Source organism: Schistocerca piceifrons, unplaced genomic scaffold, assembly GCF_021461385.2.
Source record: "Schistocerca piceifrons isolate TAMUIC-IGC-003096 unplaced genomic scaffold, iqSchPice1.1 HiC_scaffold_397, whole genome shotgun sequence".
NCBI classification, from domain to species: Eukaryota; Metazoa; Arthropoda; class Insecta; order Orthoptera; family Acrididae; genus Schistocerca; species Schistocerca piceifrons.
The window spans coordinates 39,734-56,983 of NW_025728622.1; the positions used below are offsets into that span (position 1 = coordinate 39,734).

Below are 17,250 nucleotides of genomic sequence, written 5' to 3' on the forward strand. Positions count from 1 at the left end.
TGAGGGAGACGCCACCGTGAAATGAAGGGGCGTGCTGTGTGTCCACCGCCTCGCCTCTCCCTGCCTCTCTCAGTCGTTTCTCGTGCTTGTCGTTTTGATATAGGCCGACTGGAGAGCGTCAGCTCTCGCGTCAGCTGAGCAAAGTCGAGACAAGTCGAGACACACTGTAGGCTGGTCTGCAGCGAGTAAGAGGGAGAAAGAACATTAATTTAACGGCGCGTGGCAAAAGTACTCATACGCAAAGCTGAAAGCCTGCTGCGGTGGCCGGGAATCGAACCCGGATCAACTGCTTGCAAGGCAACTATGCTGACCTTTACACCACCACCGCACAACCGGGCGCCCCCACGCCGCGCTGTGTCGGCTTCCCGCCAGTCGGCAGCGGCCGAAGGTGATCGTAGCCCTAGGCGCATTACGAGGTAGGCTAGGGGAGCACATGCAGATGCATTCGCACGGCGTATCCATGCACATTTCGCACCCTTTGGCAAGAGTCGGCGCCGGCGACGCAAGAGGACGCAGAGGACGGCGTTCTGGCGGCATTTTTAGGCAGTACAGTGCAGGATTCAGCGTCTGCAGCATTTTCTCGACAGAATGCTACGGCGCTTGACGGCAGTCCCACGTTATCTCGAGACATCTGCTCGGGAAGCAGCGAAAGATTGCTACTGGTCTGAGCATCGGTGGTTCAGTGGTAGAATGCTCGCCTGCCACGCGGGCGGCCCGGGTTCGATTCCCGGCCGATGCATCGTTTTGCTTTTCCCGCGGTGCCGTGTGGCTTGCGCGCTTGAGATGCACGATCCACAAGAATGTATAGCGGGATTCCCTTGAGAAGAACCGAGAACGCAGCACGCGCGGTTCCCCACTCAGACGCTCGCGTCATGTTCTGCGGACTGGCGTCGGCCTGGCCTCACAAGTTGCTGTGTCCAGGTGCCTCCGAGGCAATGAACTTGAACGACGGCGAGTACTGCCCATCGTTGCAAAAGCTGCAGCACCACCACAATCAACTGGGCCGGCAATGCACGTGTAGCAACAGAACACGTTATCCACCAAGTAGTGTATCTCTGCGTCTAACAATGGGTACGCTACTTGCCCAGTTCCCAGGACCAACGGTCCGCCCCGTGCCTCGGTAGCGCAGTAGTCAGCGCGTAAGTCTCATAATTTTAAGGTCGTGAGTTCGATCCTCACCCGGGGCATTTAATTTTCTGTGACTCACGGTGGTGCTGTCGCTAGGGCTCGAACTTATTTCTTGTTTGTTATCCACAACGTTTCAACGCTTCAGAGAGAAAATTTATACTTCCTGTTATTGATACTGACAGCTTTCCTTTTCCTCTTCTCCCAGTAGAGCATGAAGCCAAAAGCATTGCTCTGAGACTTTTGAGGTGCGCGCCTTGCCAGCCAGTATGCGCAATGACGTTCGCAAAGAGAGAAGGGTGCGAGAGACCATCCGATCCGTCGAACGGACGCCCAAATCCGGTGAGATCTAGTGGCTAGGATGCCTGGCTATCACCCCGGAGGCCCGGGCTCGATTGCCGAAACCGGAACGGAATTTTTTCCACACGAATCGTCTCAAGTTTCAGCAGTGCGTGCTGCCGTTTCCCGTCCTGCTCGCAGTACAGCTACTGTTTCGTGACCGCCAGCAGAACATAGACGGGCGAAGCAGACACACGGTGACCCTAGAAGTGGCGTGTGGCTTCATGCGACGTGTTTCCAGCGTAGGGCTGAGCAACCGTCCGCGTCGAGGCCCGTTAGCTCAGTTGGTTAGAGCGTCGTGCTAATAACGCGAAGGTCGTGGGTTCGATCCCCCCACGGGCCAGTAGGCTTTTACTACTACGAAAAGGCAGCGCCGATTTCAGCTGGCGAGTGTGATGACCAAAAGATCATCGCCGTGCGTGGACGTTGGCAGAGGATCCGAACCCGACTCGTCGGGAAGCGCTGCAGCATTCGCTCGGCAATGGTCACAATATGTTGAATACGCTGGTTCTCATACGGCAAAGAGAAAATGAAAGAAAATGCCCGATTGCCGACGTGTAACAACTTTGGCCCTTGTCAGTGCTTGGGCGGGTGACCGCATGGGAACACAGGGTACTGTTGGCAATTTTGCTTCCTATTTTTCTTTCTCCTTTGTTTTCGCAGCTGCAGACCGATTCAGTGAGGGAGACGCCACCGTGAAATGAAGGGGCGTGCTGTGTGTCCACCGCCTCGCCTCTCCCTGCCTCTCTCAGTCGTTTCTCGTGCTTGTCGTTTTGATATAGGCCGACTGGAGAGCGTCAGCTCTCGCGTCAGCTGAGCAAAGTCGAGACAAGTCGAGACACACTGTAGGCTGGTCTGCAGCGAGTAAGAGGGAGAAAGAACATTAATTTAACGGCGCGTGGCAAAAGTACTCATACGCAAAGCTGAAAGCCTGCTGCGGTGGCCGGGAATCGAACCCGGATCAACTGCTTGCAAGGCAACTATGCTGACCTTTACACCACCACCGCACAACCGGGCGCCCCCACGCCGCGCTGTGTCGGCTTCCCGCCAGTCGGCAGCGGCCGAAGGTGATCGTAGCCCTAGGCGCATTACGAGGTAGGCTAGGGGAGCACATGCAGATGCATTCGCACGGCGTATCCATGCACATTTCGCACCCTTTGGCAAGAGTCGGCGCCGGCGACGCAAGAGGACGCAGAGGACGGCGTTCTGGCGGCATTTTTAGGCAGTACAGTGCAGGATTCAGCGTCTGCAGCATTTTCTCGACAGAATGCTACGGCGCTTGACGGCAGTCCCACGTTATCTCGAGACATCTGCTCGGGAAGCAGCGAAAGATTGCTACTGGTCTGAGCATCGGTGGTTCAGTGGTAGAATGCTCGCCTGCCACGCGGGCGGCCCGGGTTCGATTCCCGGCCGATGCATCGTTTTGCTTTTCCCGCGGTGCCGTGTGGCTTGCGCGCTTGAGATGCACGATCCACAAGAATGTATAGCGGGATTCCCTTGAGAAGAACCGAGAACGCAGCACGCGCGGTTCCCCACTCAGACGCTCGCGTCATGTTCTGCGGACTGGCGTCGGCCTGGCCTCACAAGTTGCTGTGTCCAGGTGCCTCCGAGGCAATGAACTTGAACGACGGCGAGTACTGCCCATCGTTGCAAAAGCTGCAGCACCACCACAATCAACTGGGCCGGCAATGCACGTGTAGCAACAGAACACGTTATCCACCAAGTAGTGTATCTCTGCGTCTAACAATGGGTACGCTACTTGCCCAGTTCCCAGGACCAACGGTCCGCCCCGTGCCTCGGTAGCGCAGTAGTCAGCGCGTAAGTCTCATAATTTTAAGGTCGTGAGTTCGATCCTCACCCGGGGCATTTAATTTTCTGTGACTCACGGTGGTGCTGTCGCTAGGGCTCGAACTTATTTCTTGTTTGTTATCCACAACGTTTCAACGCTTCAGAGAGAAAATTTGTACTTCCTGTTATTGATACTGACAGCTTTCCTTTTCCTCTTCTCCCAGTAGAGCATGAAGCCAAAAGCATTGCTCTGAGACTTTTGAGGTGCGCGCCTTGCCAGCCAGTATGCGCAATGACGTTCGCAAAGAGAGAAGGGTGCGAGAGACCATCCGATCCGTCGAACGGACGCCCAAATCCGGTGAGATCTAGTGGCTAGGATGCCTGGCTATCACCCCGGAGGCCCGGGCTCGATTGCCGGAACCGGAACGGAATTTTTTCCACACGAATCGTCTCAAGTTTCAGCAGTGCGTGCTGCCGTTTCCCGTCCTGCTCGCAGTACAGCTACTGTTTCGTGACCGCCAGCAGAACATAGACGGGCGAAGCAGACACACGGTGACCCTAGAAGTGGCGTGTGGCTTCATGCGACGTGTTTCCAGCGTAGGGCTGAGCAACCGTCCGCGTCGAGGCCCGTTAGCTCAGTTGGTTAGAGCGTCGTGCTAATAACGCGAAGGTCGTGGGTTCGATCCCCCCACGGGCCAGTAGACTTTTACTACTACGAAAAGGCAGCGCCGATTTCAGCTGGCGAGTGTGATGACCAAAAGATCATCGCCGTGCGTGGACGTTGGCAGAGGATCCGAACCCGACTCGTCGGGAAGCGCTGCAGCATTCGCTCGGCAATGGTCACAATATGTTGAATACGCTGGTTCTCATACGGCAAAGAGAAAATGAAAGAAAATGCCCGATTGCCGACGTGTAACAACTTTGGCCCTTGTCAGTGCTTGGGCGGGTGACCGCATGGGAACACAGGGTACTGTTGGCAATTTTGCTTCCTATTTTTCTTTCTCCTTTGTTTTCACAGCTGCAGACCGATTCAGTGAGGGAGACGCCACCGTGAAATGAAGGGGCGTGCTGTGTGTCCACCGCCTCGCCTCTCCCTGCCTCTCTCAGTCGTTTCTCGTGCTTGTCGTTTTGATATAGGCCGACTGGAGAGCGTCAGCTCTCGCGTCAGCTGAGCAAAGTCGAGACAAGTCGAGACACACTGTAGGCTGGTCTGCAGCGAGTAAGAGGGAGAAAGAACATTAATTTAACGGCGCGTGGCAAAAGTACTCATACGCAAAGCTGAAAGCCTGCTGCGGTGGCCGGGAATCGAACCCGGATCAACTGCTTGCAAGGCAACTATGCTGACCTTTACACCACCACCGCACAACCGGGCGCCCCCACGCCGCGCTGTGTCGGCTTCCCGCCAGTCGGCAGCGGCCGAAGGTGATCGTAGCCCTAGGCGCATTACGAGGTAGGCTAGGGGAGCACATGCAGATGCATTCGCACGGCGTATCCATGCACATTTCGCACCCTTTGGCAAGAGTCGGCGCCGGCGACGCAAGAGGACGCAGAGGACGGCGTTCTGGCGGCATTTTTAGGCAGTACAGTGCAGGATTCAGCGTCTGCAGCATTTTCTCGACAGAATGCTACGGCGCTTGACGGCAGTCCCACGTTATCTCGAGACATCTGCTCGGGAAGCAGCGAAAGATTGCTACTGGTCTGAGCATCGGTGGTTCAGTGGTAGAATGCTCGCCTGCCACGCGGGCGGCCCGGGTTCGATTCCCGGCCGATGCATCGTTTTGCTTTTCCCGCGGTGCCGTGTGGCTTGCGCGCTTGAGATGCACGATCCACAAGAATGTATAGCGGGATTCCCTTGAGAAGAACCGAGAACGCAGCACGCGCGGTTCCCCACTCAGACGCTCGCGTCATGTTCTGCGGACTGGCGTCGGCCTGGCCTCACAAGTTGCTGTGTCCAGGTGCCTCCGAGGCAATGAACTTGAACGACGGCGAGTACTGCCCATCGTTGCAAAAGCTGCAGCACCACCACAATCAACTGGGCCGGCAATGCACGTGTAGCAACAGAACACGTTATCCACCAAGTAGTGTATCTCTGCGTCTAACAATGGGTACGCTACTTGCCCAGTTCCCAGGACCAACGGTCCGCCCCGTGCCTCGGTAGCGCAGTAGTCAGCGCGTAAGTCTCATAATTTTAAGGTCGTGAGTTCGATCCTCACCCGGGGCATTTAATTTTCTGTGACTCACGGTGGTGCTGTCGCTAGGGCTCGAACTTATTTCTTGTTTGTTATCCACAACGTTTCAACGCTTCAGAGAGAAAATTTATACTTCCTGTTATTGATACTGACAGCTTTCCTTTTCCTCTTCTCCCAGTAGAGCATGAAGCCAAAAGCATTGCTCTGAGACTTTTGAGGTGCGCGCCTTGCCAGCCAGTATGCGCAATGACGTTCGCAAAGAGAGAAGGGTGCGAGAGACCATCCGATCCGTCGAACGGACGCCCAAATCCGGTGAGATCTAGTGGCTAGGATGCCTGGCTATCACCCCGGAGGCCCGGGCTCGATTGCCGAAACCGGAACGGAATTTTTTCCACACGAATCGTCTCAAGTTTCAGCAGTGCGTGCTGCCGTTTCCCGTCCTGCTCGCAGTACAGCTACTGTTTCGTGACCGCCAGCAGAACATAGACGGGCGAAGCAGACACACGGTGACCCTAGAAGTGGCGTGTGGCTTCATGCGACGTGTTTCCAGCGTAGGGCTGAGCAACCGTCCGCGTCGAGGCCCGTTAGCTCAGTTGGTTAGAGCGTCGTGCTAATAACGCGAAGGTCGTGGGTTCGATCCCCCCACGGGCCAGTAGGCTTTTACTACTACGAAAAGGCAGCGCCGATTTCAGCTGGCGAGTGTGATGACCAAAAGATCATCGCCGTGCGTGGACGTTGGCAGAGGATCCGAACCCGACTCGTCGGGAAGCGCTGCAGCATTCGCTCGGCAATGGTCACAATATGTTGAATACGCTGGTTCTCATACGGCAAAGAGAAAATGAAAGAAAATGCCCGATTGCCGACGTGTAACAACTTTGGCCCTTGTCAGTGCTTGGGCGGGTGACCGCATGGGAACACAGGGTACTGTTGGCAATTTTGCTTCCTATTTTTCTTTCTCCTTTGTTTTCGCAGCTGCAGACCGATTCAGTGAGGGAGACGCCACCGTGAAATGAAGGGGCGTGCTGTGTGTCCACCGCCTCGCCTCTCCCTGCCTCTCTCAGTCGTTTCTCGTGCTTGTCGTTTTGATATAGGCCGACTGGAGAGCGTCAGCTCTCGCGTCAGCTGAGCAAAGTCGAGACAAGTCGAGACACACTGTAGGCTGGTCTGCAGCGAGTAAGAGGGAGAAAGAACATTAATTTAACGGCGCGTGGCAAAAGTACTCATACGCAAAGCTGAAAGCCTGCTGCGGTGGCCGGGAATCGAACCCGGATCAACTGCTTGCAAGGCAACTATGCTGACCTTTACACCACCACCGCACAACCGGGCGCCCCCACGCCGCGCTGTGTCGGCTTCCCGCCAGTCGGCAGCGGCCGAAGGTGATCGTAGCCCTAGGCGCATTACGAGGTAGGCTAGGGGAGCACATGCAGATGCATTCGCACGGCGTATCCATGCACATTTCGCACCCTTTGGCAAGAGTCGGCGCCGGCGACGCAAGAGGACGCAGAGGACGGCGTTCTGGCGGCATTTTTAGGCAGTACAGTGCAGGATTCAGCGTCTGCAGCATTTTCTCGACAGAATGCTACGGCGCTTGACGGCAGTCCCACGTTATCTCGAGACATCTGCTCGGGAAGCAGCGAAAGATTGCTACTGGTCTGAGCATCGGTGGTTCAGTGGTAGAATGCTCGCCTGCCACGCGGGCGGCCCGGGTTCGATTCCCGGCCGATGCATCGTTTTGCTTTTCCCGCGGTGCCGTGTGGCTTGCGCGCTTGAGATGCACGATCCACAAGAATGTATAGCGGGATTCCCTTGAGAAGAACCGAGAACGCAGCACGCGCGGTTCCCCACTCAGACGCTCGCGTCATGTTCTGCGGACTGGCGTCGGCCTGGCCTCACAAGTTGCTGTGTCCAGGTGCCTCCGAGGCAATGAACTTGAACGACGGCGAGTACTGCCCATCGTTGCAAAAGCTGCAGCACCACCACAATCAACTGGGCCGGCAATGCACGTGTAGCAACAGAACACGTTATCCACCAAGTAGTGTATCTCTGCGTCTAACAATGGGTACGCTACTTGCCCAGTTCCCAGGACCAACGGTCCGCCCCGTGCCTCGGTAGCGCAGTAGTCAGCGCGTAAGTCTCATAATTTTAAGGTCGTGAGTTCGATCCTCACCCGGGGCATTTAATTTTCTGTGACTCACGGTGGTGCTGTCGCTAGGGCTCGAACTTATTTCTTGTTTGTTATCCACAACGTTTCAACGCTTCAGAGAGAAAATTTGTACTTCCTGTTATTGATACTGACAGCTTTCCTTTTCCTCTTCTCCCAGTAGAGCATGAAGCCAAAAGCATTGCTCTGAGACTTTTGAGGTGCGCGCCTTGCCAGCCAGTATGCGCAATGACGTTCGCAAAGAGAGAAGGGTGCGAGAGACCATCCGATCCGTCGAACGGACGCCCAAATCCGGTGAGATCTAGTGGCTAGGATGCCTGGCTATCACCCCGGAGGCCCGGGCTCGATTGCCGGAACCGGAACGGAATTTTTTCCACACGAATCGTCTCAAGTTTCCGCAGTGCGTGCTGCCGTTTCCCGTCCTGCTCGCAGTACAGCTACTGTTTCGTGACCGCCAGCAGAACATAGACGGGCGAAGCAGACACACGGTGACCCTAGAAGTGGCGTGTGGCTTCATGCGACGTGTTTCCAGCGTAGGGCTGAGCAACCGTCCGCGTCGAGGCCCGTTAGCTCAGTTGGTTAGAGCGTCGTGCTAATAACGCGAAGGTCGTGGGTTCGATCCCCCCACGGGCCAGTAGACTTTTACTACTACGAAAAGGCAGCGCCGATTTCAGCTGGCGAGTGTGATGACCAAAAGATCATCGCCGTGCGTGGACGTTGGCAGAGGATCCGAACCCGACTCGTCGGGAAGCGCTGCAGCATTCGCTCGGCAATGGTCACAATATGTTGAATACGCTGGTTCTCATACGGCAAAGAGAAAATGAAAGAAAATGCCCGATTGCCGACGTGTAACAACTTTGGCCCTTGTCAGTGCTTGGGCGGGTGACCGCATGGGAACACAGGGTACTGTTGGCAATTTTGCTTCCTATTTTTCTTTCTCCTTTGTTTTCGCAGCTGCAGACCGATTCAGTGAGGGAGACGCCACCGTGAAATGAAGGGGCGTGCTGTGTGTCCACCGCCTCGCCTCTCCCTGCCTCTCTCAGTCGTTTCTCGTGCTTGTCGTTTTGATATAGGCCGACTGGAGAGCGTCAGCTCTCGCGTCAGCTGAGCAAAGTCGAGACAAGTCGAGACACACTGTAGGCTGGTCTGCAGCGAGTAAGAGGGAGAAAGAACATTAATTTAACGGCGCGTGGCAAAAGTACTCATACGCAAAGCTGAAAGCCTGCTGCGGTGGCCGGGAATCGAACCCGGATCAACTGCTTGCAAGGCAACTATGCTGACCTTTACACCACCACCGCACAACCGGGCGCCCCCACGCCGCGCTGTGTCGGCTTCCCGCCAGTCGGCAGCGGCCGAAGGTGATCGTAGCCCTAGGCGCATTACGAGGTAGGCTAGGGGAGCACATGCAGATGCATTCGCACGGCGTATCCATGCACATTTCGCACCCTTTGGCAAGAGTCGGCGCCGGCGACGCAAGAGGACGCAGAGGACGGCGTTCTGGCGGCATTTTTAGGCAGTACAGTGCAGGATTCAGCGTCTGCAGCATTTTCTCGACAGAATGCTACGGCGCTTGACGGCAGTCCCACGTTATCTCGAGACATCTGCTCGGGAAGCAGCGAAAGATTGCTACTGGTCTGAGCATCGGTGGTTCAGTGGTCCGCCCACGCTCTGAAGCGGCGCCCGTCTCTCTCGCGGCCATCCCGTATAAGATGTCCTACATACGGGAGTACTTTTTAACGAGGAGCTACGCTCTGTCAACGGCTACCGACAGACACAGGACCGCCCGCGGACTCTACGTTGCCCTGACTGGACAACCTCCGCGTCATAAACTGGTGTTCCGGAACCCTACAGTGGAATGGGTGAACGTGTGGGCAAACATCAACAACCCGGTGTTGCCGTCGGATGTCAGTGCGCTCTGGTTTAAGATCGTCAACAACACCCTAGCGACGAACCAGCGGCTTGCCGACATTCATCTCCTTCCCTCTGCCAACTGTGGTAGATGTGGTGCTGTGGACACACGGGAACATCGTTTTGAGTGTGCATCGGTGTCGACGGTATGGCGGCTGTGTCAACGAATGGTCGCCCACATTAATCGAACGCCTCCTCACCTTGTGACTGTTCGTCGTGTGATAGTGCCTAACTTCAAAGCTTTCCCGCGGACGAAAAATAACGCCACTGTCTGGATCTTAGGGCATACGATTTATGCCCTTATCGATATGGCCGTCACTGATACTGTGATTTACCTGGATTATTTGTGGGCCCAGTATATGACACTGAAGGATTGCGTTCACTTTCGCGAACTGTTTGCGAATTTTTTGAAGGCGGCCTTGGATTACGGCTATGAAATGGAACTGCGGCAAACACCTTGAACTGAGATTTACTGAGCTGACGCGTTCTATTTTTACTTTCTTTTTCCTTCTTTTCTTTGTTTTATTTGCGTTATGGTTGGTGACTTGTGCCACACCCACACTACGGGTCGTTCTGGTTTTATCTCCAAGGGAGGAATGTCCTTTTACTTTTGAGGAATTTTATTTTGTTCACAAGACTTCATGGGTATTTTAGAAGATACAGCCTGTTTGTGTGGAACATTCATAGTTGCAGGAGTGTTTTTTTTCCAATCTCTTAAATTCTGTTTCCGGACTGTCGCGATTTCATTTTATTACTTTCCTGTGATTTCTGTTTCTTTCGTGTGATGCACACATCGACATAAACTGTCATGTTGTGCTGTTGTCCTGCGTTGCCACCTGTTTTGTAACAACTCTCTGCTACATCGGAGTGACTGACGTTAGTCAGGAGGGACAATATATTTTTCTTTTAAGCGGAATATGAGTTTAGTTGAACTACGAGCAGAAGAGTTGAACCAGCGGAGGAAAGAAGACCGTCCACGAATTCCGCGATAAAATTTTTCTTAGTTCTCCATTTTTCTGTGGAAGAAGACACCACACTAACTGAGCAGAAGATGATTTTGTTTTAAGTTATACCACTGTTCCACGAAGTTCGACAGTCCAGCAAATATAGCGATGAAGCTCGCCGAAGAAGGCATATTTTGGTGAGAGTAAGGAGGGCTATAAGGGGAGTTGGGAGGCCAAAAAAAAAAAAAAAAAAGTGGTAGAATGCTCGCCTGCCACGCGGGCGGCCCGGGTTCGATTCCCGGCCGATGCATCGTTTTGCTTTTCCCGCGGTGCCGTGTGGCTTGCGCGCTTGAGATGCACGATCCACAAGAATGTATAGCGGGATTCCCTTGAGAAGAACCGAGAACGCAGCACGCGCGGTTCCCCACTCAGACGCTCGCGTCATGTTCTGCGGACTGGCGTCGGCCTGGCCTCACAAGTTGCTGTGTCCAGGTGCCTCCGAGGCAATGAACTTGAACGACGGGGAGTACTGCCCATCGTTGCAAAAGCTGCAGCACCACCACAATCAACTGGGCCGGCAATGCACGTGTAGCAACAGAACACGTTATCCACCAAGTAGTGTATCTCTGCGTCTAACAATGGGTACGCTACTTGCCCAGTTCTGGCGGCATTTTTAGGCAGTACAGTGCAGGATTCAGCGTCTGCAGCATTTTCTCGACAGAATGCTACGGCGCTTGACGGCAGTCCCACGTTATCTCGAGACATCTGCTCGGGAAGCAGCGAAAGATTGCTACTGGTCTGAGCATCGGTGGTTCAGTGGTCCGCCCACGCTCTGAAGCGGCGCCCGTCTCTCTCGCGGCCATCCCGTATAAGATGTCCTACATACGGGAGTACTTTTTAACGAGGAGCTACGCTCTGTCAACGGCTACCGACAGACACAGGACCGCCCGCGGACTCTACGTTGCCCTGACTGGACAACCTCCGCGTCATAAACTGGTGTTCCGGAACCCTACAGTGGAATGGGTGAACGTGTGGGCAAACATCAACATCCCGGTGTTGCCGTCGGATGTCAGTGCGCTCTGGTTTAAGATCGTCAACAACACCCTAGCGACGAACCAGCGGCTTGCCGACATTCATCTCCTTCCCTCTGCCAACTGTGGTAGATGTGGTGCTGTGGACACACGGGAACATCGTTTTGAGTGTGCATCGGTGTCGACGGTATGGCGGCTGTGTCAACGAATGGTCGCCCACATTAATCGAACGCCTCCTCACCTTGTGACTGTTCGTCGTGTGATAGTGCCTAACTTCAAAGCTTTCCCGCGGACGAAAAATAACGCCACTGTCTGGATCTTAGGGCATACGATTTATGCCCTTATCGATATGGCCGTCACTGATACTGTGATTTACCTGGATTATTTGTGGGCTCAGTATATGACACTGAAGGATTGCGTTCACTTTCGCGAACTGTTTGCGAATTTTTTGAAGGCGGCCTTGGATTACGGCTATGAAATGGAACTGCGGCAAACACCTTGAACTGAGATTTACTGAGCTGACGCGTTCTATTTTTACTTTCTTTTTCCTTCTTTTCTTTGTTTTATTTGCGTTATGGTTGGTGACTTGTGCCACACCCACACTACGGGTCGTTCTGGTTTTATCTCCAAGGGAGGAATGTCCTTTTACTTTTGAGGAATTTTATTTTGTTCACAAGACTTCATGGGTATTTTAGAAGATACAGCCTGTTTGTGTGGAACATTCATAGTTGCAGGAGTGTTTTTTTTCCAATCTCTTAAATTCTGTTTCCGGACTGTCGCGATTTCATTTTATTACTTTCCTGTGATTTCTGTTTCTTTCGTGTGATGCACACATCGACATAAACTGTCATGTTGTGCTGTTGTCCTGCGTTGCCACCTGTTTTGTAACAACTCTCTGCTACATCGGAGTGACTGACGTTAGTCAGGAGGGACAATATATTTTTCTTTTAAGCGGAATATGAGTTTAGTTGAACTACGAGCAGAAGAGTTGAACCAGCGGAGGAAAGAAGACCGTCCACGAATTCCGCGATAAAATTTTTCTTAGTTCTCCATTTTTCTGTGGAAGAAGACACCACACTAACTGAGCAGAAGATGATTTTGTTTTAAGTTATACCACTGTTCCACGAAGTTCGACAGTCCAGCAAATATAGCGATGAAGCTCGCCGAAGAAGGCATATTTTGGTGAGAGTAAGGAGGGCTATAAGGGGAGTTGGGAGGCCAAAAAATAAAAAAAAAAAAAAAAAAAAAAAAAAAAAAAAAAAAAAAAAGTGGTAGAATGCTCGCCTGCCACGCGGGCGGCCCGGGTTCGATTCCCGGCCGATGCATCGTTTTGCTTTTCCCGCGGTGCCGTGTGGCTTGCGCGCTTGAGATGCACGATCCACAAGAATGTATAGCGGGATTCCCTTGAGAAGAACCGAGAACGCAGCACGCGCGGTTCCCCACTCAGACGCTCGCGTCATGTTCTGCGGACTGGCGTCGGCCTGGCCTCACAAGTTGCTGTGTCCAGGTGCCTCCGAGGCAATGAACTTGAACGACGGGGAGTACTGCCCATCGTTGCAAAAGCTGCAGCACCACCACAATCAACTGGGCCGGCAATGCACGTGTAGCAACAGAACACGTTATCCACCAAGTAGTGTATCTCTGCGTCTAACAATGGGTACGCTACTTGCCCAGTTCCCAGGACCAACGGTCCGCCCCGTGCCTCGGTAGCGCAGTAGTCAGCGCGTAAGTCTCATAATTTTAAGGTCGTGAGTTCGATCCTCACCCGGGGCATTTAATTTTCTGTGACTCACGGTGGTGCTGTCGCTAGGGCTCGAACTTATTTCTTGTTTGTTATCCACAACGTTTCAACGCTTCAGAGAGAAAATTTGTACTTCCTGTTATTGATACTGACAGCTTTCCTTTTCCTCTTCTCCCAGTAGAGCATGAAGCCAAAAGCATTGCTCTGAGACTTTTGAGGTGCGCGCCTTGCCAGCCAGTATGCGCAATGACGTTCGCAAAGAGAGAAGGGTGCGAGAGACCATCCGATCCGTCGAACGGACGCCCAAATCCGGTGAGATCTAGTGGCTAGGATGCCTGGCTATCACCCCGGAGGCCCGGGCTCGATTGCCGGAACCGGAACGGAATTTTTTCCACACGAATCGTCTCAAGTTTCAGCAGTGCGTGCTGCCGTTTCCCGTCCTGCTCGCAGTACAGCTACTGTTTCGTGACCGCCAGCAGAACATAGACGGGCGAAGCAGACACACGGTGACCCTAGAAGTGGCGTGTGGCTTCATGCGACGTGTTTCCAGCGTAGGGCTGAGCAACCGTCCGCGTCGAGGCCCGTTAGCTCAGTTGGTTAGAGCGTCGTGCTAATAACGCGAAGGTCGTGGGTTCGATCCCCCCACGGGCCAGTAGACTTTTACTACTACGAAAAGGCAGCGCCGATTTCAGCTGGCGAGTGTGATGACCAAAAGATCATCGCCGTGCGTGGACGTTGGCAGAGGATCCGAACCCGACTCGTCGGGAAGCGCTGCAGCATTCGCTCGGCAATGGTCACAATATGTTGAATACGCTGGTTCTCATACGGCAAAGAGAAAATGAAAGAAAATGCCCGATTGCCGACGTGTAACAACTTTGGCCCTTGTCAGTGCTTGGGCGGGTGACCGCATGGGAACACAGGGTACTGTTGGCAATTTTGCTTCCTATTTTTCTTTCTCCTTTGTTTTCGCAGCTGCAGACCGATTCAGTGAGGGAGACGCCACCGTGAAATGAAGGGGCGTGCTGTGTGTCCACCGCCTCGCCTCTCCCTGCCTCTCTCAGTCGTTTCTCGTGCTTGTCGTTTTGATATAGGCCGACTGGAGAGCGTCAGCTCTCGCGTCAGCTGAGCAAAGTCGAGACAAGTCGAGACACACTGTAGGCTGGTCTGCAGCGAGTAAGAGGGAGAAAGAACATTAATTTAACGGCGCGTGGCAAAAGTACTCATACGCAAAGCTGAAAGCCTGCTGCGGTGGCCGGGAATCGAACCCGGATCAACTGCTTGCAAGGCAACTATGCTGACCTTTACACCACCACCGCACAACCGGGCGCCCCCACGCCGCGCTGTGTCGGCTTCCCGCCAGTCGGCAGCGGCCGAAGGTGATCGTAGCCCTAGGCGCATTACGAGGTAGGCTAGGGGAGCACATGCAGATGCATTCGCACGGCGTATCCATGCACATTTCGCACCCTTTGGCAAGAGTCGGCGCCGGCGACGCAAGAGGACGCAGAGGACGGCGTTCTGGCGGCATTTTTAGGCAGTACAGTGCAGGATTCAGCGTCTGCAGCATTTTCTCGACAGAATGCTACGGCGCTTGACGGCAGTCCCACGTTATCTCGAGACATCTGCTCGGGAAGCAGCGAAAGATTGCTACTGGTCTGAGCATCGGTGGTTCAGTGGTCCGCCCACGCTCTGAAGCGGCGCCCGTCTCTCTCGCGGCCATCCCGTATAAGATGTCCTACATACGGGAGTACTTTTTAACGAGGAGCTACGCTCTGTCAACGGCTACCGACAGACACAGGACCGCCCGCGGACTCTACGTTGCCCTGACTGGACAACCTCCGCGTCATAAACTGGTGTTCCGGAACCCTACAGTGGAATGGGTGAACGTGTGGGCAAACATCAACAACCCGGTGTTGCCGTCGGATGTCAGTGCGCTCTGGTTTAAGATCGTCAACAACACCCTAGCGACGAACCAGCGGCTTGCCGACATTCATCTCCTTCCCTCTGCCAACTGTGGTAGATGTGGTGCTGTGGACACACGGGAACATCGTTTTGAGTGTGCATCGGTGTCGACGGTATGGCGGCTGTGTCAACGAATGGTCGCCCACATTAATCGAACGCCTCCTCACCTTGTGACTGTTCGTCGTGTGATAGTGCCTAACTTCAAAGCTTTCCCGCGGACGAAAAATAACGCCACTGTCTGGATCTTAGGGCATACGATTTATGCCCTTATCGATATGGCCGTCACTGATACTGTGATTTACCTGGATTATTTGTGGGCCCAGTATATGACACTGAAGGATTGCGTTCACTTTCGCGAACTGTTTGCGAATTTTTTGAAGGCGGCCTTGGATTACGGCTATGAAATGGAACTGCGGCAAACACCTTGAACTGAGATTTACTGAGCTGACGCGTTCTATTTTTACTTTCTTTTTCCTTCTTTTCTTTGTTTTATTTGCGTTATGGTTGGTGACTTGTGCCACACCCACACTACGGGTCGTTCTGGTTTTATCTCCAAGGGAGGAATGTCCTTTTACTTTTGAGGAATTTTATTTTGTTCACAAGACTTCATGGGTATTTTAGAAGATACAGCCTGTTTGTGTGGAACATTCATAGTTGCAGGAGTGTTTTTTTTCCAATCTCTTAAATTCTGTTTCCGGACTGTCGCGATTTCATTTTATTACTTTCCTGTGATTTCTGTTTCTTTCGTGTGATGCACACATCGACATAAACTGTCATGTTGTGCTGTTGTCCTGCGTTGCCACCTGTTTTGTAACAACTCTCTGCTACATCGGAGTGACTGACGTTAGTCAGGAGGGACAATATATTTTTCTTTTAAGCGGAATATGAGTTTAGTTGAACTACGAGCAGAAGAGTTGAACCAGCGGAGGAAAGAAGACCGTCCACGAATTCCGCGATAAAATTTTTCTTAGTTCTCCATTTTTCTGTGGAAGAAGACACCACACTAACTGAGCAGAAGATGATTTTGTTTTAAGTTATACCACTGTTCCACGAAGTTCGACAGTCCAGCAAATATAGCGATGAAGCTCGCCGAAGAAGGCATATTTTGGTGAGAGTAAGGAGGGCTATAAGGGGAGTTGGGAGGCCAAAAAAAAAAAAAAAAAAGTGGTAGAATGCTCGCCTGCCACGCGGGCGGCCCGGGTTCGATTCCCGGCCGATGCATCGTTTTGCTTTTCCCGCGGTGCCGTGTGGCTTGCGCGCTTGAGATGCACGATCCACAAGAATGTATAGCGGGATTCCCTTGAGAAGAACCGAGAACGCAGCACGCGCGGTTCCCCACTCAGACGCTCGCGTCATGTTCTGCGGACTGGCGTCGGCCTGGCCTCACAAGTTGCTGTGTCCAGGTGCCTCCGAGGCAATGAACTTGAACGACGGGGAGTACTGCCCATCGTTGCAAAAGCTGCAGCACCACCACAATCAACTGGGCCGGCAATGCACGTGTAGCAACAGAACACGTTATCCACCAAGTAGTGTATCTCTGCGTCTAACAATGGGTACGCTACTTGCCCAGTTCTGGCGGCATTTTTAGGCAGTACAGTGCAGGATTCAGCGTCTGCAGCATTTTCTCGACAGAATGCTACGGCGCTTGACGGCAGTCCCACGTTATCTCGAGACATCTGCTCGGGAAGCAGCGAAAGATTGCTACTGGTCTGAGCATCGGTGGTTCAGTGGTCCGCCCACGCTCTGAAGCGGCGCCCGTCTCTCTCGCGGCCATCCCGTATAAGATGTCCTACATACGGGAGTACTTTTTAACGAGGAGCTACGCTCTGTCAACGGCTACCGACAGACACAGGACCGCCCGCGGACTCTACGTTGCCCTGACTGGACAACCTCCGCGTCATAAACTGGTGTTCCGGAACCCTACAGTGGAATGGGTGAACGTGTGGGCAAACATCAACATCCCGGTGTTGCCGTCGGATGTCAGTGCGCTCTGGTTTAAGATCGTCAACAACACCCTAGCGACGAACCAGCGGCTTGCCGACATTCATCTCCTTCCCTCTGCCAA

At 53.4% G+C, this 17,250-nt stretch overlaps 20 non-coding genes across 20 annotated transcripts; 14 read left to right on the forward strand and 6 right to left on the reverse strand.

The window, feature by feature from the left end:
* Nucleotides 1-256: 256 nt before the first annotated feature.
* Trnaa-ugc lies at nucleotides 257-328 on the reverse strand. The gene has a single exon. It is a non-coding gene; the product is annotated as a tRNA-Ala (tRNA).
* Nucleotides 329-668: 340 nt separating this feature from the next.
* Nucleotides 669-739, forward strand: Trnag-gcc. The gene has a single exon. It is a non-coding gene; the product is annotated as a tRNA-Gly (tRNA).
* A 375-nt stretch (nucleotides 740-1,114) lies between these two features.
* On the forward strand, nucleotides 1,115-1,187 carry Trnam-cau. The gene has a single exon. It is a non-coding gene; the product is annotated as a tRNA-Met (tRNA).
* Nucleotides 1,188-1,733: 546 nt separating this feature from the next.
* Trnai-aau lies at nucleotides 1,734-1,807 on the forward strand. Its single transcript has one exon. It is a non-coding gene; the product is annotated as a tRNA-Ile (tRNA).
* A 592-nt stretch (nucleotides 1,808-2,399) lies between these two features.
* Trnaa-ugc lies at nucleotides 2,400-2,471 on the reverse strand. Its single transcript has one exon. It is a non-coding gene; the product is annotated as a tRNA-Ala (tRNA).
* A 340-nt stretch (nucleotides 2,472-2,811) lies between these two features.
* On the forward strand, nucleotides 2,812-2,882 carry Trnag-gcc. The gene has a single exon. It is a non-coding gene; the product is annotated as a tRNA-Gly (tRNA).
* Nucleotides 2,883-3,257: 375 nt separating this feature from the next.
* Nucleotides 3,258-3,330, forward strand: Trnam-cau. The gene has a single exon. It is a non-coding gene; the product is annotated as a tRNA-Met (tRNA).
* A 546-nt stretch (nucleotides 3,331-3,876) lies between these two features.
* Trnai-aau lies at nucleotides 3,877-3,950 on the forward strand. The gene has a single exon. It is a non-coding gene; the product is annotated as a tRNA-Ile (tRNA).
* A 592-nt stretch (nucleotides 3,951-4,542) lies between these two features.
* Trnaa-ugc lies at nucleotides 4,543-4,614 on the reverse strand. Its single transcript has one exon. It is a non-coding gene; the product is annotated as a tRNA-Ala (tRNA).
* Nucleotides 4,615-4,954: 340 nt separating this feature from the next.
* Trnag-gcc lies at nucleotides 4,955-5,025 on the forward strand. The gene has a single exon. It is a non-coding gene; the product is annotated as a tRNA-Gly (tRNA).
* A 375-nt stretch (nucleotides 5,026-5,400) lies between these two features.
* Trnam-cau lies at nucleotides 5,401-5,473 on the forward strand. Its single transcript has one exon. It is a non-coding gene; the product is annotated as a tRNA-Met (tRNA).
* Nucleotides 5,474-6,019: 546 nt separating this feature from the next.
* On the forward strand, nucleotides 6,020-6,093 carry Trnai-aau. Its single transcript has one exon. It is a non-coding gene; the product is annotated as a tRNA-Ile (tRNA).
* Nucleotides 6,094-6,685: 592 nt separating this feature from the next.
* Trnaa-ugc lies at nucleotides 6,686-6,757 on the reverse strand. The gene has a single exon. It is a non-coding gene; the product is annotated as a tRNA-Ala (tRNA).
* A 340-nt stretch (nucleotides 6,758-7,097) lies between these two features.
* Nucleotides 7,098-7,168, forward strand: Trnag-gcc. Its single transcript has one exon. It is a non-coding gene; the product is annotated as a tRNA-Gly (tRNA).
* Nucleotides 7,169-7,543: 375 nt separating this feature from the next.
* On the forward strand, nucleotides 7,544-7,616 carry Trnam-cau. The gene has a single exon. It is a non-coding gene; the product is annotated as a tRNA-Met (tRNA).
* A 546-nt stretch (nucleotides 7,617-8,162) lies between these two features.
* Nucleotides 8,163-8,236, forward strand: Trnai-aau. Its single transcript has one exon. It is a non-coding gene; the product is annotated as a tRNA-Ile (tRNA).
* A 592-nt stretch (nucleotides 8,237-8,828) lies between these two features.
* Trnaa-ugc lies at nucleotides 8,829-8,900 on the reverse strand. Its single transcript has one exon. It is a non-coding gene; the product is annotated as a tRNA-Ala (tRNA).
* A 4,285-nt stretch (nucleotides 8,901-13,185) lies between these two features.
* On the forward strand, nucleotides 13,186-13,258 carry Trnam-cau. The gene has a single exon. It is a non-coding gene; the product is annotated as a tRNA-Met (tRNA).
* Nucleotides 13,259-13,804: 546 nt separating this feature from the next.
* On the forward strand, nucleotides 13,805-13,878 carry Trnai-aau. Its single transcript has one exon. It is a non-coding gene; the product is annotated as a tRNA-Ile (tRNA).
* A 592-nt stretch (nucleotides 13,879-14,470) lies between these two features.
* Trnaa-ugc lies at nucleotides 14,471-14,542 on the reverse strand. The gene has a single exon. It is a non-coding gene; the product is annotated as a tRNA-Ala (tRNA).
* Nucleotides 14,543-17,250: the final 2,708 nt, after the last annotated feature.